Source organism: Cyanistes caeruleus, chromosome 14 (assembly GCF_971803275.1).
Source record: "Cyanistes caeruleus chromosome 14, bCyaCae1.hap1.1, whole genome shotgun sequence".
NCBI lineage: Eukaryota > Metazoa > Chordata > Aves > Passeriformes > Paridae > Cyanistes > Cyanistes caeruleus.
Window position 1 is genome coordinate 19564993 of NC_141714.1, and position 7617 is coordinate 19572609.

Genomic DNA, 7617 nt, shown 5'->3' on the forward strand with positions numbered 1-7617 from the left:
GGATGTTCCTAGCACAGCTCTAACGTGCCTGGCACGGATTCATGTTATATCTAGGTTTTGACATTGGGCCTGCTCCTATAGAAGTCAATGTCAAAATTCCCTGTGAGTGTTCAAGCACAAGGATCAGGCCCGTTTCCCTGATTTATGCAAGTTATTTTTATATGATAGTGAATTGGATGCAGTATTATAAAGCCTGGAATTAATCTGCATTCTAATACATTATAAAAACCAGCAAAAAAAAAAAAATTTTAAAAATTCCAAATTAACATCCTCCTTAACCTTTATTTTTATCAAGTGTACTAAATCAACTGAAGAATAATTGCTCTGAGGACTATGCCAAATGAGTGCACATTTAGTTTACATATTCCCTAATGTAGTATGAATTGATGAACTTTCTGAGATACACATGATATAAATGATCATGATGTGCCATTCTTAATTTCTTTCAATTGTGTCTGCAAAAACACTTTGCTCTTAGAATGAAAAGTGAGTTACATGCATTCTGGACCCACAGGAGAGAAGGAAACGTTCTTGTAAGAATTTGCCCTTTTGGCAAGAAGTGGAGCTCTCCTAAACGAAAAGGTCAAAATCTTGCTGTACAGCCACTGGCTGGGACTTGGCCTGCTGCAGTGAGAGGATTGAAGTCCTCTCAGCTCCCACCTCACCTTGCTGGTCCTTCCTCCACGTCAGCTTCCTCTGGGTGCCCCAGCTCAGCTCCCAGCCCGACCCAGCCCTGTGTGAGAGGAGAGGAGAGGAGAGGGTGGCTGCTGCTCCCTGTGCACGTTAGCTCAGCTCCAGGGCCAAGTGCACTCCCACCCCAGCTAGAAGGGTGGCTGAGCCACAGTCCCACCCTGAAGAAGGGCAAGCAATGAGCCACTGCTGTCCCCCCGAGTGTGAGCTGTGTCTGGTGTTCAGTGAAGGCAGCAATGCCTGCCCTGGCACCCAGCTCCCTCCAGCCAGAGCAAACAGCTCCACGAGCACAAAGACCTCACAGTGACCCTCTCTGCTTCTCCTGCTGACCACGGGCACAGACTCTGTGGCACCATTGCACTACCACATGCAATTGCCAGATGTTTCCCATACCCTCTGAGTCTCCCAACCTTGTACGACCTTGGGCACATCTTCTCTGGTCTTCAGTTTGCCATCTGTTAACTGGGGCATGATAATGTGTTACAGGTTTTAGAGCCAAATAGGATAAGCAGTCATCTGAGTTGGAGTGCTGTATAATAGAGGCCACTGGACTTCCCTGAATTCTCTTTTCAGTCAAAGCAAACCTCCTGGAAAATGTTTCCTGCTTTGATTTGCTCATAGCTAGACTCTGAGGATGCAAAGGAAACGTGGTAAATGGTGCCAGCGTTAATTAGCGTCACAGGCAGATACGTCTGTGCTCAGCTCCCTGGATGGACTCCTGGACTTTGCTGACCAGAAGTGCCCAGCAGAAAGGTTTGCTGCCCAGATAGCTCAGCCCACAATCAAAGCACCTTTCCTTTCCTGTTCTGGCACTGAACTGTACTAATAACACACTCTAATAGTAATATTTATCAAATGTTCCAGTCCCTGCCTTCAGCCATATGGTTCCTCCCCGGCTCGTGCCAAACTCCCCTCAGAGGGTTTGGCACCAGGGAAGGGATGCCAGAGCTGAGCTCTTCCCTCTCGCTGTCCTCTGCTCCAGATGCTGGCTCCAGCACAAGGGGGTCCCATCTCCATTAACCTTGATGGACTCCCCAGCAGTGACAATAACAGCGCCTGGGGGATGCAGAACCCGCTGCCCAGGGAGAAACTTTTCTTCTCTGACACCTGTGAGCAATCTGGGGCCATTAGCCATTTCACTCCAATACTAATGATGCTCCCTTCAGTCATTATCACTTATTTTTTTCTGTAAAACCCTCAGTAAAGCTGAATCTAACAGGTCATTAAAAGCCCAGGGAAGCCCTGACTGACTTGATCCCAATTGTTCCTTATGTCTGACAAGATTTTCCCTATTGAGCATTTGACTTGCATTTTATGTTGCCTCATTAAACTGTGCTAGACTTTAATCAAGGTCAAACAGGGGCAAATCTGCCTTTCCAGAATCCAAACAGCTCTTACCAAGGTGCTGATCTGCAGCTTCTGCTCTCCCCGTGGATGGAGCCCAGTGGATTTCGTTAACCTGGGGCACGACCCACACCCCACAGGGCCCGTGGAAAAACCAGCACACACGGTTGCTTATCCTTCATTAAAGCCTCATCCAAACCCTACCCCAAAGCCTCTGAAGTTAAACGCCTGGACAAGGAGATCAGTGAAGGAAGAACGCTGTGGCACAGCATGAATAAAACATATTCTAATTTTATCAACACCTAGAGTCCCAGTCTTTAAAATCCTGAGGTATTTTTTTTTTCCTTTATAAGGTATATGATGAACAGCCGATTACATTTTTGATGTCTTTTAATGATCATAATTAAGTATGATCCATCATTGTAATTTCACCACTAAATCAAGGTAGATCACCATAAAAGTCATGATAAATCTTGCTCTTTGCACAACTATTCCTGAGGATGAACCAGAAAATGAAGTTAGAGGACTTGGGAACCTCTTGGCTCCGTCAGCAGGAGTCTGAGCAGCAAGTGCATCCTGATGTGATGAGTGGAAGCTCTGGGCTCCCCTGGGATCCCTGGGCTGCACGCCTCCTGTGCCTCTGGCCCTGCTCTCCTCCATCCTGGGAAGTGCATCCTTGGGCTCCTCTTCTGCTTCTTTCTCCCCCTGAAAGTCCAGTGGTTCTTATTTAAAGGAAGTTGGTATCTACAACACACAGCTCCTTGGGATATTCCCTCTGCACACCCTCATTCTGACAGAACACTGCTTTTAAAGAGTAGGAATACATGTGCAGTCCCCCCAGCCATGGCTAAAGCCCAACTCCTCCCCACTGGAGGTCAGGTATCACCCCATAACCCATCCAGGGTATCAACTCTCTAAATTACTCTCTAAAGAACCTTACAATGGAACCATTACAGCTTCCACATCGCTTCAGATATCTCATCACACGTTCCTTAACAGCAAAAATCTTGGTGGAACTAACAAAATTAATTTCCCTTGGCCAAATTCAAGCTTGAGGGTCTACATGAAAGTCTTTTCCAGACTTTCATCTGCAATTTCAGTTCTGTTAGACACTGTTCTGCAGTGTTACATGCCACAGATGGCTGCCTACCCAAAAAGTGTGATAAGAGCTCCTGGGAGTATAAAAAGCAAAAATCTTATGTAAGTTTCTCAGCCCAAAAGTTGAGCAAATAAGTGCTAAAGTATCTTGTTGACTGCTCTAGAAGTCTCTGGAGGAAAAATAAATAGTGGCACTAATATAGAATATTGATTTTTCCATGTAGTTTTGTGTGATGGAGCATGCTACAAGTTCACCAACCCAAGCTCTTAACAGCTCGTATAAGAGATGTACAGTACTCATCATGCAACAAATGGGGAAACTGAGTTCTGTGGATGTCAAAATGCCGTTGTACAGGATGCCAGTGACCAACTTTTTCCAGGCACTAGGGATGGTTTCCTCCTAAAGAGCACAGAGAGAACAGAACGAGGTCCCTGGAGAAGACAGTAAAATGGTAAATTTCCCTCATCATGGCCCAAATGGAAAGTACAGTAAAGGCCATACATCACAGTGAGATTCCCCACTCTCCTGCAAGCTAGCAGAGGGCTCCCATCACTCTCAGACTTCTTTCTCACATTTATTTTAATCAAGTTTCTGTCATTTTCTGGTCCGGGTACAGCACAATCAGCTCGACCTGCCTTTGGCTCTGTGTCAGGGGTGTCATATTATCCATCCGTGTTACACTGGCAATGCTTGATAGCCAGGAAGGTCATTTCATCTCTAATAATTCCCCCAAAGGGGATATGAAGGTAGAATGATTACAGAGTCATATACCTTCTTGCAGAATACCTCATCTTTGTTCCTAGATTATTTAAATGATAAATGGAAATTGGCCAGGGAAAATCACTTAGAAATGAATTGTGGTCATAAGCCATAGGAAACGCATTCCGTTTCCAGAAAAACAAAATAAAAATCATCGTTATTGTCTTTACTGGATACAGCCTAAAAACAGATGTTTAAAGTATTGTAGATTTCACACCACATACTCTTATTAGGGAGGGAAGCACGGTGAGGCAGAGTTCTGGTTTTACAGGAGTCCATCTCCGCACAAATGGCCCAATAATCTGAAATAACCTGTCCAAACCTGGAGCTGCTACTCTGGTGATCTAGAGAGAAGGCTTGTGAACAGCCAGGCTCCGTAAGCCAGAGGCACTCACATGCTAATCTTAGACTGTGCCAAGCTAAGAGGAAGCAGAGATGCTCCTACATAGCTAAAAAAATAAGCTGGGAGCTTAGATCTGAGCTCTTTCCAACTGAGGATGACAATACAGTAATTCTAAAAATGTATTATAATTTTTCATCCCTCTGTCATCTGAAGTTTTGCTTTTGCCGCTGCCTTTGTTCACATGCTTTGAAATACAAGTAAATACCTCTCCTAATCATCTCTTTGTGCAGTCAGCTGGGAGAAGCGAGCACAGGAATGCCAGTGAGGATGGCAAGGTTCACCCCCTGACGCTGTCTCTGCACAGCCAAGTAGCCCTGGGCTACCCAGCCCAGCCCAGCCAAGCTGTCTCAGACCTCCTGATTGCAAAACAAGATTGCAATAATCCTGCTGTGGCTCTCTGATGCTTAATTAATGGTTGGGAAGATCTCTGCACGGTATCTGCTCTGTCAAAATGCCAGTGCCTTTGCCATGCTGCTTACGAGAGGAGCAAACGACAGCAGGCGGGTTGTGGCAGCCCGCGCCGCGCCATCCTCACCGTCCGCGCTCCTCCGCCTGCTCCTGCCCCTCTCCTGTCTCCTGGCTAATGTTTAAATCATAAATCATACATTTAAGGCATTCCTTGCTCAGGATCAGCACGGATGGGATCTTGGTTTGTGGCTAAAGCTCGGGGGCGTTGTGGGAGTACAAATATTATCGATGTAAACGGTTCCCTGCTTAGCGGCACAGGTTGAGTTTGTGGCCATGTACTGAAATCCACCTGCTTTTCCCCCTGCTCTGGGCTTTTCCTTTATTGACAGTTTAATCACCTTTGTGTCTGCTGCTGATCTTGGAGGATTTGCTATGAATTGCATTCACTTGCTTCCACTGTGACAATACCTGCTTTGCTAATTAACCGCCTGCTGGACACGGTTACAAGCCACAATAAATATTTTCTGTCCCAGAGAATAATCACGATGCTGCCATTTGACCTGAGGGTTTTCACATCCTTTGATCTTGGGGTTTCCTTTTCCCTTTTCTTTTTAATTTTGGTCTTAAAACTCTCCTAGGTGTCTCACTGAAAATGCAAACAGATGTTTCACATCTTATGATTCAATGGCCCATTCCACAAACCTAAAACACTAAAACTTCAGGCACGGATGTTTCTATCAAATGAAAAGTCCATATACTCCTTTCAGCCTGGTACAAAAGATGAAAAAAACAAAGGTTAGCTTAGGGAAGCTTGGTCTCCAAAAACCACCAAATCCTTAGAGACTACCGACAATATTAGTAATTACTGCTCAAAGCAAAGCTGAGTTGGCATGGAGACCACCAAGAGCTGGGTCTTTAAGAGATCAGCTCCTATTCAACATGTATATTAAGTGCTGTATTAAGCACCTACTGAACCCCAGAAAAAAATATAATCACAGAATTATTTCTAAATGGACTTTATAGTTTTTCATGTCAAGAAAAGGGGGCCATGAATAGAAAGGGCAAAAATCAGCATGGAGAAACATTTACCTCAGCCTCTCTGGGTGCCATTAATCACCCTTTCTGGAAAGCCTGGTACAAAAGCCATTAAAATTTAAGACAGGAAAAATCACTGCCATTCCTACTGCTACAGCTATTGCTGCTGCTACTACTCTTAATTAAGGTCTGAGAGCAGTTAAACATTTAAATATGATAAGGCTTGGAGGTGAGCTGAGTTGCCAAATGGGGAAAGAAAACATTGTCAAACAGAATCAGGGAGAGGAGCCTGGGCAGGAAAATGAGAGGAAGAAGAAATGCAGGATGCGCTGCCAAGAGCCTGCACTGAGACCAGGAGTGAGGCCAAAGTTATCGTGGTCTCAGACACGAAAAATGAAAATAGTTCTGAAGGGCTTTTCTGCTCAGGTACCCTAAGACATGGCTCAGAGGAGATGGGTTTTTTTTGAGGGCCACGTAGCACAAGGAAGGGCTGAACACAACCCTGGGGATCCTTCCCTGGAGAAAAGCCCAGGTCAAGAGCCAATACGAAATGAAGAATCAGACTCACAGCCAGATGTGTCACATTTTCAGCTGTAGAAAGCCAGTCCTGGAAGACCTGTGGGTGATGGAGGGGGTTTGCAGCATTGCTGAGCACAAACCACTCGACATAACTTGTGCTCAGAAGCGGCTCTGGGCATTACCCGTGAAGTTATTGTCGTACTGTATAATCCACATTTGCTTTATGATGACACAGTGTCTTCCCTGCTGGATATTTTGCTTTTCAAGCAGTAAGACAATAAACTACAGTCCCTGACAAGAAATGTTTTCATTGCCATTGTTTTAGAAACACATGTTTTCTCATTCACTATCAGCACCACCTAAATCAAAAGAGGTGACTTTCACAATAAATCAGATAAGGATGGCTCAAAAACTGATATCTGCCAGCTTGTTTTCTCCCTTAATGGTGCTCCTGAGGCAGGCTGAGATGTCTTTTCCCCGAGCAGCCCAGGGGATGGGTGTGAGGAGGATGGCAAGGCGCAGACTGTGGCATCACAGCGGTGCCCTGGCTGGCGTGGGTGATCACTGAGCACCCCTCACACTGTGATGGATGGAACTGCATAAACTGGAGCTCTGTGTGAAGAATGCAGAGAAAAACAGGAGCTATTAACCATTTCCCAGCCCTGTATTAACCAGTTCCCAGCCCCAAGAAGGGCACTGCTGAGCAGCTTTCTCAAAAGTCACGGTGAGCCCACGGTACAAGAACAGGCACTGGCAAGTGCCTTAGGGATCAGGACAGACTTTTGGCTGCCAAAATGAGGATGCAGATGCTGAATAAAACCCAGTGCTGTGGTTTTGATGATCACAATTGATGGCTTAGGATCCTCTCCTCTTTCTCTACAGGATCCTGGGACACACAGGATAAACATAAATGACCAAGAGGATCATCTCCTTCAAGCACCTAAGCAGATGTTTGCCCAGCTGGGGATAAGCACAGGTTGCCTCAGCAGCTGTGAGCTGCGCTGCACACTTGCACTCTGCATCCAGGGATGAACAATAACCCTGCAATATTCCTGCTCGTGGATGTTGGAGAGGTTTCTGGAGGATGAAAGAAGGGTAAATGGAGGAGCTGTGTACTGCAATTCTTCATCTCAGTCTGCCTCAGCTGGTGAAGCACCACGCTGAAGTGAGGCATTAGCAAAGATGCCTGAGAGGAGCAGGTGGGTGGTGATTAGAGTTATTTCTTCTCTTGCCCTGGGTGAATCTTTTCTGTGCTAAAAGAATGTTTCTCACACACAGGCAGATAACTTATTCTTTCCATTGTCTGCTGTCCTCATTTTCCTCCACAGACAGTGGATCCAGTTTCTCTCCTCAAGGCCAA

The 7617-nt window shown here is 45.6% G+C and overlaps 1 long non-coding RNA gene across 1 annotated transcript; it reads right to left on the reverse strand.

Annotated features, from left to right (window-relative positions):
• Positions 1-2406: 2406 nt before the first annotated feature.
• LOC147650615 (uncharacterized) lies at positions 2407-6782 on the reverse strand. The gene is made up of 2 exons (XR_015276341.1): positions 6307-6782; positions 2407-5471 (listed from the first exon to the last, which is right to left on the reverse strand). It is a non-coding gene; the product is annotated as an uncharacterized LOC147650615 (long non-coding RNA).
• Positions 6783-7617: the final 835 nt, after the last annotated feature.